At 39.6% G+C, this 12,329-nt stretch overlaps 1 protein-coding gene across 1 annotated transcript in view; it reads right to left on the reverse strand.

Moving 5' to 3' along the window:
- The window catches only part of LOC133641175 (beta-1,3-galactosyltransferase 1-like), a 350,960-nt gene extending 339,114 nt beyond the window's left edge, over positions 1-11,846 (reverse strand). The window contains exon 1 of the mRNA XM_062035137.1: positions 11,746-11,846. The gene's annotated coding sequence lies outside the window, so the exon portion shown is untranslated. The remainder of the gene's footprint in view (positions 1-11,745) is intronic.
- Between the last annotated feature and the right edge of the window lie 483 nt (positions 11,847-12,329).

A 12,329-nucleotide genomic window follows, 5' to 3' on the forward strand; every position in this document is an offset into this window, starting at 1 on the left:
CATCGGCGCATGCGTCGAGCTCATAGAGCAAAACCCTGTGTCGGTGCGCGTACCACTTTTAGAAAGTCACGTGACCGATCATGAGCTGTTTCGGTCACGTGACCGATACGCGAACTGTGTCGCACTGACGCCTCCTCTGTGCCCTGTGAGCGGGTCTTTTCTACAGCCAGAGAAATAATAACTAAGAAGAGAAATCGTCTAAAATGTAATACGTTGGAAAAACTGTTTTTTTTTAAATAAAAATGTGTAAAAATTAAAAATTCCCAGTCCACAAGCATCCTCATTCACAACACATTCTCTTAGATTTCGATGTTATGAAACATGTTCACATTATTTATTGACTGTATCTAAAAAAGAAAAATATATTTTTATTTAAATGAAGATATGAAATAATCCTAAATGAAATACAATGACTTGGTTTATTTTATTGTATATACTAGGTCATAAAATCAGTGTCAGTTGAGTCGGTCCATTGGTTGCCTGTAGGGATTTTTAATGTCCAGCAGATGTCAGTAATTAGTGACACAGTACCGACACAGTATAAATACAGTTTTGCAATGTGTCGAAACGCTTCATGACGTCTCATCAACCCATCACTACTGTTTCTTGGTTCATGTTGGCTGTTTCTTGTTTTCCCTGCATTTCCTTTGGACATTAAAGTCATGTTTTCCTGCGCCATCTCTGCATCTTGGGGTTGAAGACCGACAGCAGTCCCTGACAGAATCATGGAGCCCTGACTGGAGGGCAAGGCGGGCATAAATAGTAGCCTGATTGGCAATTGCAACCAGGTGTGCCAGGCTGCCAATCAGGGACAGGTGAGGGAAACGAGCGCTCAGGGAGACATGCAAGAAATGGAACCAAAATAAGAGCGCTGACAGGAAATAAACACAAACAGAGGAAAACCCAAACATAACCAAACTGTCAGTAACAAGCCTGACAGATTTGGTATCGTATCGGTTCAAATGCGAATGGTACCCTTCCCTAACAACGACTGATGAATGCTCATAGTGGGTTTTTGAGAACTCTGGTATTATGGGGTGTTAAAAAGAAAAACATATGAAAACCATGTCACAAAAATGGGATTTTGTGAACCTTTCCATCCATACTACCGAGGTTCCTGTTTGCATTACCACACTGTCACTTAACAGGCAATAATGACTGACATTACTTGGAATACAAGCCTGATTGATTTTCTTGTAATGAAACTGCAGAATCATCTCCTCCATTGCTCCCTTTGTGGGCAAACCTGAACCCCCAAACCCAATTTACATCACTGTCACATGAAGTCCTTCATGTGTGCCAGGTACCTGCCTAATTGAAAAGAAACCAGGGACTGGAAGGCCTGTGGGGCGTTTCGGAAATCAAAACAGACACCCCGGCCCCCATGGAGGTTTTAGGCAGTATCAGGATTTGGTGCTGTGCCAGTACAGCACGCAGGCCCAAATGAGTGAAGTTGGCAGGTGTATGGTCTTCAACAGTCCAGACACTGTGAGGCTCTAAGGCAGAGCTGGGCAAATATTTTGACTCGGGGGCCACATTGAGAGAAAAAAGGTGTCTGGGGGGCCAATGTGTATGTGTGTATAAATGATAAATACACATTTAGCTGGAAAAATCTGCTGTAAAGTATGTGTGTTTGGGTCCCTTTTTTCCCCAGGAACACTAACACCAAAAGTCACAATGTCCGATAGAATTCTAACAACATTATGACAGACCACCTCAAAAAAAACGAATGGAATTTTACAGTTTTTTACTGAATTTACATCCAAAATGTACAATAAAAAAAAGAAAGTGGGATTTACAATATTAACTACGAACAATAAAACACTGAATATTAACAGCATATATTGCTCCTCTTTTACTTCTCAGACCAGCTTCTCCAAAGACATCTTTTACAAAAATGTAACAAACAGCAAACTATGAATGCAAAGGGTAATAAACACCTACAATATGATATATTATCACTTTTATACAGACATTTGTTGTAAAAATATGCTTCCGCATCTGTTCCTGACACATGCGTTTGGGGCTGGCTGCTCTGAAAACAAACCCCGCCCACTCTGCTTTGTTCCTCGTCTGAGCTGCTGTGACGTAGATTACCGTAATAACTTGTATAACACTCAAAAGCACGGATTTCAACCATTGAAATACTTTCTATAGTTCAAGTCATTTAAAAACAGCACTGCACATCATAATGTCAGTTGCAGGTTTGATGTTAAAGGTCTAAAAAAAATTGTACAACGTCCGGATTGAAAATCTTCATGGGCCAAATGTGGCCCGTGGGACGTATTTTGCCCAGGTCTGCTCTAAGGCAGTGTTTTTGAACCTTTTTTGAGACGAGGCACGCTTTTTTCCAATGGAAAAAATCCAGAGGCACACCACTGGCAGACGATGTTAAGAAATGAGACTCGGTAGCCCGTATTGACAATTTAAAGTCGTTCTCATCAAATACCTGACGAGATTGTTACATATTAATTCATACCATAATCATAACAGCATTTGGGACGGCGTAGTTCGGATGGTAGAGCGGCCGTGCCAGCAACTTGAGGGTTCCAGGTTCGATGCCAGCTTCCGCCATCCTAATCACAGCCCACTTATCTCCCGGTGGCACTTACTCTGGTGTATGAATGTGCAGGACTCTCTTGAAAAAGAGATGCTTCATCTCAATGGGACCGTTCCTGGGTAAATAAACATTAAAAAAAATGTATGAATAAAAAAATAACCATCCGTGCATCACTAATTATCTTATCGCAAATTAGGCCTACCTGCTGCCACCTACTGAAATAGAAGAGTATTACATGGTTACTCTGTTGATCATGGGACAGCAAGGACACTCAACAACGGCACATTATTTGTAGATTATAACATATTGGTTTGCAAAAAATGTATACTTACTAAACTGTCCGGTGTGTGATGTCTGTAGGAGTGTTTTCATGCATATTTGCTGTGCTATCATGCTATCATAAAGTGATCAAGTTAGCGCCGTTAGCATTAGCTAATATACTAACACATTTGCGAGTGCATGTTAGTATTATTAACTTACAATGGCATTCTGTTTGTATTGTTTCAGTTTCACAAATTCCTCAGTAAATTCCCCAAAACGTCACCGTGGAGTTATTGAGTCTGTTTAACTGATTGGAGAGCTAGCTTCCGCAGCTTGTGGGTCCATGACGATGACTTATGTTTTGTTTCATCAGCCGCTTTACTTCCGCGCTACAGACATTGTTCGGAAACAATTAAGGTGTGTAAATAAACATTTACAGAATCTTACTGTGTAAATAACTCATTCCACAACCTATCCCGCCGGTCCCACCTGGCACCGTTTCACGCAAACTCCAATGGTGCCATCTTACAGCACCTGAGTTGCGCCCTGTTGCACTTTGGCTCTTGGCGATCACTCCAGCAGCACTGAGAGCGCACTCAGTCAAACAACCCTTGGGACGGCGTGGCAAAGTTGGTAGAGTGGCTGTGTCAGCAATCGGAGTGTTGCTGGTTACTGGGGTTCAATTCCCACCTTCTACCTTCCTAGTCACGTCCGTTGTGTCCTTGGGCAAGACACTTCACCCTTTGCCTCTGATGGCTGCTGGTTAGCGCCTTGCATGGCAGCTCCCGCCATCAGTGTGTGAATGTGTGTGTGAATGGGTAAATGTGGAAATACTGTCAAAGCGCTTTGAGTACCTTGAAGGTAGAAAAGCGCTATACAAGTATAACCCATTTATCATTTATTTATCATTACGTAATGTTGCAATGTTCAATGCCAACAAGGCATTTGACTCAAAAAACGCTCCAACGTAAGTAAAGTAAGTCTCCACTTTCCCAAAAATGTGCTAGATTATAACATTTTGGTTTGCAAACATTTTTTTTAGAACAATTAAGTGACATTGCAAAATTTCCCACAGCACATCAGTCAATATCTCACCGCACACTAGTGTGCCGCGGCACAGTGGTTGAAAAAGTGATGGGCTTGGCATTTTTACACTAAGGAACGTATTGATATGATGACCTCACAGAACTGCTTGATTTTTAGGAACCTAGATGTCTTTTACGACCTTGATGTAAGTCAACCGTCAGAGTAAATGTCTCCAAATGAATAACGGATGCTAGGATCGGGCATCGTTTGGATTTGGACTATTCTGGTTTTGAATCCAGTTTCCAACGATTCTCAATTTTGATTCTTTTCTACGCAAACGGCACTTTTTTGGGGGTGAATTTTGCCTACCATTCACAAGCCCTATGTAAGACAAGAACACGTGTTTTTTTCTTTTATGCATTCTAAACTGTAAATAAACGTTAGCAAAAGTCAGCTAACAATGTAGGAGCTCCTCTATCCCGCCCCCAAAGCCCTCTCATCTAAAACCCTGCAACAATACTCCATTTACATCTCGTGATCTGAATATTGACCAACTATTACCGATATTGTTATCATAAGCGCTAACACACTGGTTCTTAACCTGGGTTCCATCGAACCCCAGGGATTTGGTGAGTCGGCCTCAGGGGTTTGGCGGAGGTCAAGACACACCCGACTCATCGTGTAAATACAAACTTCTCCCTATCGGTGTATTACGGATACGGCAACAGCAGAAGTCAGACTGATTTGCAGGTGTGTAATTTGTTGTAAGTTTATACACTGTGTTGGTTTTGTTGTTTGAACAAGGTGATGTTCATGCACGGTTCATTTTGTGCACCAGTAAAAAAACATGGTAACACTTTAGTATGGGGAACATATTCACCATTAATTAGTTGCTTATTAACATGCAAATTAGTAACATATTGGCTCTTAAAGGCCTACTGAAATGAATTTGTTTTATTTAAACGGGGATAGCAGATCCATTCATTCATGTCATACTTGATCATTTCGCGATATTGCCATATTTTTGCTGAAAGGATTTAGTAGAGAACAACGACGATAAAGTTTGCAACTTTTGGTCGCTGATAAAAAAAAGCCTTGCCTATACCGGAAGTAGCGTGACGTCACAGGAGGAAAGGCTGCTCACATTTTCCTATTGTTTACAATGCAGCGAGAGAGATTCGGACCGAGAAAGCGACGATTACCCCATTAATTTGAGCGAGAATGAAAGATTTGTGGATGAGGAACGTGAGAGTGAAGGACTAGCGTGCAGTGCAGGACGTATCTTTTTTCGCTCTGACCGTAACTTAGGTACAAGGGCTCATTGGATTCCACACTTTCTCCTTTTTCTATTGTGGATCACGGATTTGTATTTTAAACCACCTCGGATACTATATCCTCTTGAAAATGAGAGTGGAGAACGCGAAATGGACATTCACAGTGACTTTTATCTCCACGACAATACATCGGTGAAGCACTTTAGCTTCGGAGCTAACGTGATAGTATCGGGCTCAAATGCAGATATAAACAAAAGAAATAAACCCCTGACTGGAAGGATAGACAGAAAATCAACAATACTATTAAACCCCTGGACCTGTAAATACACGGTTAATGCTTTCCAGCTTGGCGAAGGTTAACAATGCTGTTGCTAACGACGCCATTGAAGCTAACTTAGCAACGGGACCTCACAGAGCTACGATAAAAACATTAGCGCTCCACCTACGCCAGCCACCCCTCATCTGCTCATCAACAACCGTGCTCACCTGCGTTCCAGCGATCGACGGGAGGACGAAGGACTTCACCCGATCATCCGTGCAGTCGGCGGCTAGCGTCGGCTAGCGCGTCTGCTATCCAAGTCAAAGTCCTCCTGGTTGTGTTGCTACAGCCAGCCGCTAATACACCGATTCCACCTACAACTTTCTTCTTTGCAGTCTTCTTTGTTCATTAAACAAATTGCAAAAGATTCACCAACACAGATGTCCAGAATACTGTGGAATTTTGAGATGAAAACAGAGCTTTTTTGTATTGGATTCAATAGAGTACCAATACTTCCGTTTAACTAGTGACGTCACGCGCATACGTCATCATACACAGACGTTTTCAACCGGAAGTTTAGCGGGAAATTTAAAATTGCACTTTATAAGTTAACCCGGCCGTATTGGCATGTGTTCCAATGTTAAGATTTCATCATTGATATATAAACTATCAGACTGTGTGGTCGGTAGTAGTGGGTTTCAGTAGGCCTTTAACTAGTCATTATTAAGTACTTATTAATGCCTTATTCGGCATGGCCTTATTATAACCCTAACCCTCTAACCCTGGCCCTAACCAAATAACCCTGGCCCTAACCAAATAACCCTAACCCTAACCAAATAACTCTAAATTAAGTCTTTGTTACTTAGAATATGTTCCCCTAGTGTCCAAATAACTCTAAATTAAGTCTTTGTTACTTAGAATATGTTCCCCATACTAAAGTGTTACCAAAAACACATAACTTTGTCTTATTTTTCAAAAAAAATAATTGTTTTGTGTTAAATAGTTTTCATTAAACCTAAGGAGAAACACTGGAATGGTGTGTTATGGTTTGTGCTATGGCACATGTGTTCACAATCAACACTTACATGTCATAGCTCTGTAGTGTTGTCATAACACTACAGTTACGGTTATATTTGGGGTGCAAAGGTACACAAGTGTATGTATGTACTAGCGGTGGGAAAAACCAACAATTCTCTAAAGCATCACGATTATAATCGGTGGACTAATGTCCAAATATTGAATATTTACGTAAGTTAAATAAGGTAATACAGACGGTTCTACAATGGGGGCGGTATCAATGCTCATACTGATACTTCCAATTTTCAAGATCATTGAATGATTACATTTTTGATCATAATCAGACAATAACACAAGCTGTTGGTATAACAAAATCAATTAAATAATTTTAAAAAATTAAACGATTGGTTTTGATATAAATCCTTAGCCCTCCTGTGCCCAGGGACTTATTTTCTGAGTTTGAAAATAATAAAAAAATAACAAAAGATTTTTAGGGCAATCAAAATATAAATACTGTTACTGTCGATGTATGTACCTTTGTTTACATTCAAGAGCTCTAGCTAACGGTTAGATGTTAGCATATCCTCCTACGGTGTGTAGTGTAGCAAGTTAAGCTATTCATCGTCATCATGTAATAAACGTAATGTTATACTGATTGCGAATTTATGAATCGACGGACAAATGTCCAAATATTGATTATTTACGTATGTTAAATAAAGTAATACAGACGGTCCTACAATGTGGTGTTAATGCTAATGTTCTTCAAATGTTAGTTCTAGTTTTGGTTTCAACTTACCCAGGTAGAACTAGCTTAGCATTATTTTAATGTTATGTGTTAGCTGGGTTAGCAGCAGAGAGGACAACCTGTGCTAGCAGCGGCGCTAAGCTAGCTTAAAAGTGAAGTAGTGACACAAGAAAGGAATGCATGTTTTATATATTTCAACAGAAGGCTAAAAGGAACTGCGTTACAGCAGAGAATAACCAGCTAAAAAGAGGAAATTAGCTAGTAAGTTATTAAGTCAGGAGACAATAATATCAACAATGCAACAATCATAAATATAAATGAGTAGATAGACGACACACGTGTTTATGGCAACTGGGACCAATGTTTCTGAGCATTCTAGCACAGAAATCAAATCAAGAATGCCTTCTTACCAAGTAGGGACATCTATTTTTTCACTAAAACAGTTCTCACGGATGTAGTCTCCCATATATTTATCTATGCTGTACGCACTAACGTCCAAAAACCGGAAATGACGCAATACTACATACATCAGTAGAGAAAGGAGGAGCCTTGTAGACACATTTTTAGCATTATCAATCATTACATTCAGAATATATAACAATAACAAACAATGTACAATAAAATAATAAACAATATGATGATTAAAGATATATATATCGATTTACAAAAAGAGTCTGACTTCTGGCACAAACTACACTTAAAGGGGTTACATCATGATCTTTTGCTAGGGCTGGGCCGATAAAATAATATCAATATATATCCAGATAGACACATAATCGATATCAATATAAAATACAATCGGTATATAATTTATATTTTTGGGTTGGAAGAAATCAATTACGAAGCAAGATTCATTTTGTAAAGTCCTCGCGCTTTGGGAGCCCAGCAAACAGAAAACGGGAAGTGTCACTGAGCAATGGGAGGAACTTAAATGAGGAGCTTCCCAAACTACTCTGTGTAGTGTTCAATAGCTTATACACTACTGCCATCTAGTGTCGCAAATCAGCAACTACCTTCAAATCTACTTTATTACCTTATTACCTTAGCTCATCCTAGCTGGCCACCAGACACTCTCCACTGATAAATAGCACCCTTGGTAAGTTGGAAATTGTTTTAATGTATTTGTTGGCAGTAGGGTTGTCCAGATATCAATATTTTGGTACCGGTACCAAAATGTATTTCGATACCTTTCTAAATAAAGGGGACCACAAAAAAATTCATTATTGGCTTTATTTGAACAAAAAATCTTAGGGTACATTAAACATATGTTTCTTATTGCAATGGAAGAACAATTGTGTCCTTAAATAAAATAGTGAACATACTAGACAACTGAGTCAAATCAACGTCAGAACCTGACATTGAATAAACGTTGTCAAAAAGCATGTTGTTTCAATGTTGTATTTGTGTTGTAGAATATTTTGGAAATTACCAACATTCAATGGTCAAATCAACGTCAGAACCCGACATTGAATACACGTTGTCAAAAAGCATGTTGTTTCAACGTCGTATTTGTGTTGTAGAATATTTTGGAAATGACCAACATTCAATGGTCAAATTAACGTCAGAAGTCGACATTGAATAAACGTTGTAAAAAAAAAAACGTGTTGTTTCACCTAGGGCTGGACGATATGGCCTTTTTTTAATATCTCGATATTTTTAGGCCATATCGCGATACACGATGTATATCTCAATATTTTGCCTTAGCCTTGAATGAACACTTGATGCATATAATCACAGCAGTATGATGATTCTATGTGTGTACATTAAAACATTCTTGTTCATACTGCATTAATATATGCTCATTTTAAACTTTCATGCAGAGAGGGAAATCACAACTAAGTCAATTTAGCAAAACTGTATTTATTAAACAGTTATTAAGCAGTGGCACAAACATTCATGTCATTTCCAAAACAGAAAGTGCAAGATTGTCAGAGACATTTTAAAACAAGCTATAAGTGCACTTTTGTGCATGATGACACACAAGATATTTCAATAAGTGCAGTGTTTCCCATAAACTGCCAAGATACCTGTGGAGGTGGGGGCGTGGCTAAGGGCGTGGCTAAGAGCGTGGTCACCATGACATCATCGAGTAATTTGCATAATTTACTACAATGATATGATTTTCTCTAAAAAGGCTCAAAAAATGTATACTTACTAATTAATAACAGTTTTGTTTTAAACGTCCATCCATCCATCCATTTTACAATATAATTACAACACTTTATGTACATATTTATATACAGATTTGAACAATAAGTTATTCACTGAAATATATTTATTAATTGTGGTTCTTACAAATATATCTTATAAAATATAAAAGCTAAAATGTCTCTTAAAGCTCTGCCCCTTTAATTAGTGCATACTAAATAATTTAACTTTAGCCTACTACTACAACCATATTATTTACCAGCAACATAAAGTGAAACAGAGGCAGAGGTGTCCTGCCACAGTCAGTAACAAATAAACAGAAAACAGTAGTGGTCAAATACAAATAAGGCAACAAGAGAAGTATCCTACACTTCTCTTTTGTAAAGTAAATCTGAACAGCCTATATGGGCATCTACATCAACTATATGATTTGCCTGAGAAGCTGGACAGGACAAAAAAACAAAAACAAAAACAAAACAAAAACAATTTTTTTTTTAAATTTGTGGCGGACGTAATTCTTTCGTGGCGGGCCGCCACAAATAAATGAATGTGTGGGAAACAATGAAGTGTCACATAAAAATGAGCTGCATATCAAATAGTATATGTCTTACGGTGTTGATGTGGAAATAGTTGCTTCGGCATTTAGTTGGTGTGGCACCGAACGGAGATGTTGACATGTAAAGACATATTCTCGCTTGAAGCCAAACCACCGTCAGACGATGGACCCCGTGATGTTTTTCTTGGGAATTAATTATTCCTCCATTTGTTACCAGATTTACACCTTCTTTCTCTTGTATTACCACTCAAACCACACTGTTAGCTGTTAGCATCACATCTAACGTTACCATGTCGCTACTTGTCTGCTCCGCGGGAGCGTGTGACGTTGCACACGTGTCAGTATGTGACGTACGTAAGAAGGTGCGCTTGTTTTTAATGTCTCTGTGAGAAGGAGAGACAGGAAAGAGTGAGAAACGCATGCAGTTTAATGCCCTGCAGCTAAAAGCAACTGCGTGAGAACGTATACTCGAATATCACAATATAGTCATTTTCTATATCGCACAGAGACAAACCCGCAATATATCGAGTATATTGATATATCGCCCAGCCCTAGTTTCACCGTTGTATTTGTGTTGCAGAATATTGGTTGGGAAATGAGCAAATTTCAATGGTCAAATCAACATCACAACCAGACATTGATTAAACATCGTCAAAAAGCATGTTGTTTGAATGTTGTATTTGTGTTGTAGAATATTGGTTGGGAAATTGCCAAATTTCAATTGTCAAATCAACGTCACAACTTGACATCGAATAAACGTCGTCAAAAAGCATGTTGTTGCAACGTTGTATTTATGTTGTAGAATATTGGTTGGGAAATGACCAAAATTCAATGGTCAAATCAATGTCACAACCTGACTTTGATTAAACGTCTTTAAAAAGCATGTTGTTTCAATGTTGTTAAAAGTGAAAGTTAAACTACCAATGATTGTCACACTTACTAGGTGAGGTGAAATTATTCTCTGCATTTGACTCATCACCCTTGATCACCCCCTGGGAGGTGAGGGGAGCTCAACCAAAAATGATTCCCGGTATTTGTGTTGTTGAATATTGGTTGGGAAATTACCAAATTTCAATTGCCAAATCAACGTCAGAACCCGACATCGAATAAACGTTGTCAAAAAGCATGTTGTTTCAACATTATATTTGTGTTGTAGAATATTGGTTGGGAAATGACCAAAATTCAATGGTCAAATCAACGTCACAACCTGACATTGATTAAACATTGTCAAAAAGCATGTTGTTTCAACGTTATGTTTGAGTTGCTCAACGTCACGACCTAATTTTAACAAGTTCTCAACGTTGTTTCAATGTCTTGTTCCTGCTTGGGATAAGTTATCGGTATTCGTCTTGACATGATATCCTGCATCCCTAATTACGCCTGGCAATGTGGAATTAAAAGCTTCTGATTAGCGCCACCTGTTGATTTAACATATTCATCACAGCTTCCGACTTCAAGTGGACCATTTGTTACGAAAAGGCAATTTGTTGGGATGGAAAGTATTTCATTTTTTAAACAAAAATACTGAGCTCACGCCTAGGCTTAAACACACACACGATGACTTTGACTGAGATGGATTAGCGGGCAGATACAGTCAGTTATTAAATTATGAAGAGCAGGGTATTAAAAGACGCACAATGCACTAATCGGGCTTTATTCCATCTCTGCCACGCTTTCCACTCGCTCACACACAAGCAGGCGCTGAAAGCTTCCTGTCACTCCACGGCAACATGCTCTTACACCGACACGTCACGGCAGCTTGGACACATGAAAAAGTCGAGCTTAACAACTAAATGTCGGCCCTTTGTTGACAACAACAGCAGGTGATGGCAGCTCGTTGATAATGACAAATGACACTTTCGACACAAACAAAGACGGCCAGAATGCCGAGAGACGTACCGATATTGTTGTTGTTGTTGTTGTGTTCCGTGTGTGTGTGCTGGAATTTCCCCGCTGGTGTCAGTCCGTCCACGCCGAGCGAGCGTTTGCTTTGATGGCTCCTACATCCCGCGCCTCAGACTCTTTAAGGGGGGGCGGGCTGCAAGCCGGCGCGAGGACAGCAGCCCGGCCAATGAGAGGCTCCCTCATGGGGCGGGGGAGGACGATCGCAGCCAATCAACGTTGGCTGTGGGAGCGAGGGGGCGGGGCCGAGGTTGAAGAGTCTGAACTCGCACCCTTGCTTGAAGATGGCATGAGGGGGCGAGGGGGGGTTGTAAATTAAATTGGATTTATAATATTGTGTCAGCTGTGAGTGAAAAATTAAATAGAATAAACGAATAATTATCATATTAAATAATGTTCATCATCTGTCCTTTGAACTGTGTTCGCGCTGCATTCTGGGCCACCCTAAACCCTCTGTACACACACTCGGTTTGTTTACACCCTCGGTTTTATATTTGCATATCTTTGTTTGACGCCGGCTTTTACAAATGGGATTAACATAGCTATAGACCTGACCCGGGCAATTTACAGTTGAGATTTTC

This window comes from Entelurus aequoreus, linkage group LG01 (assembly GCF_033978785.1).
Source record: "Entelurus aequoreus isolate RoL-2023_Sb linkage group LG01, RoL_Eaeq_v1.1, whole genome shotgun sequence".
NCBI classification, from domain to species: domain Eukaryota; kingdom Metazoa; phylum Chordata; class Actinopteri; order Syngnathiformes; family Syngnathidae; genus Entelurus; species Entelurus aequoreus.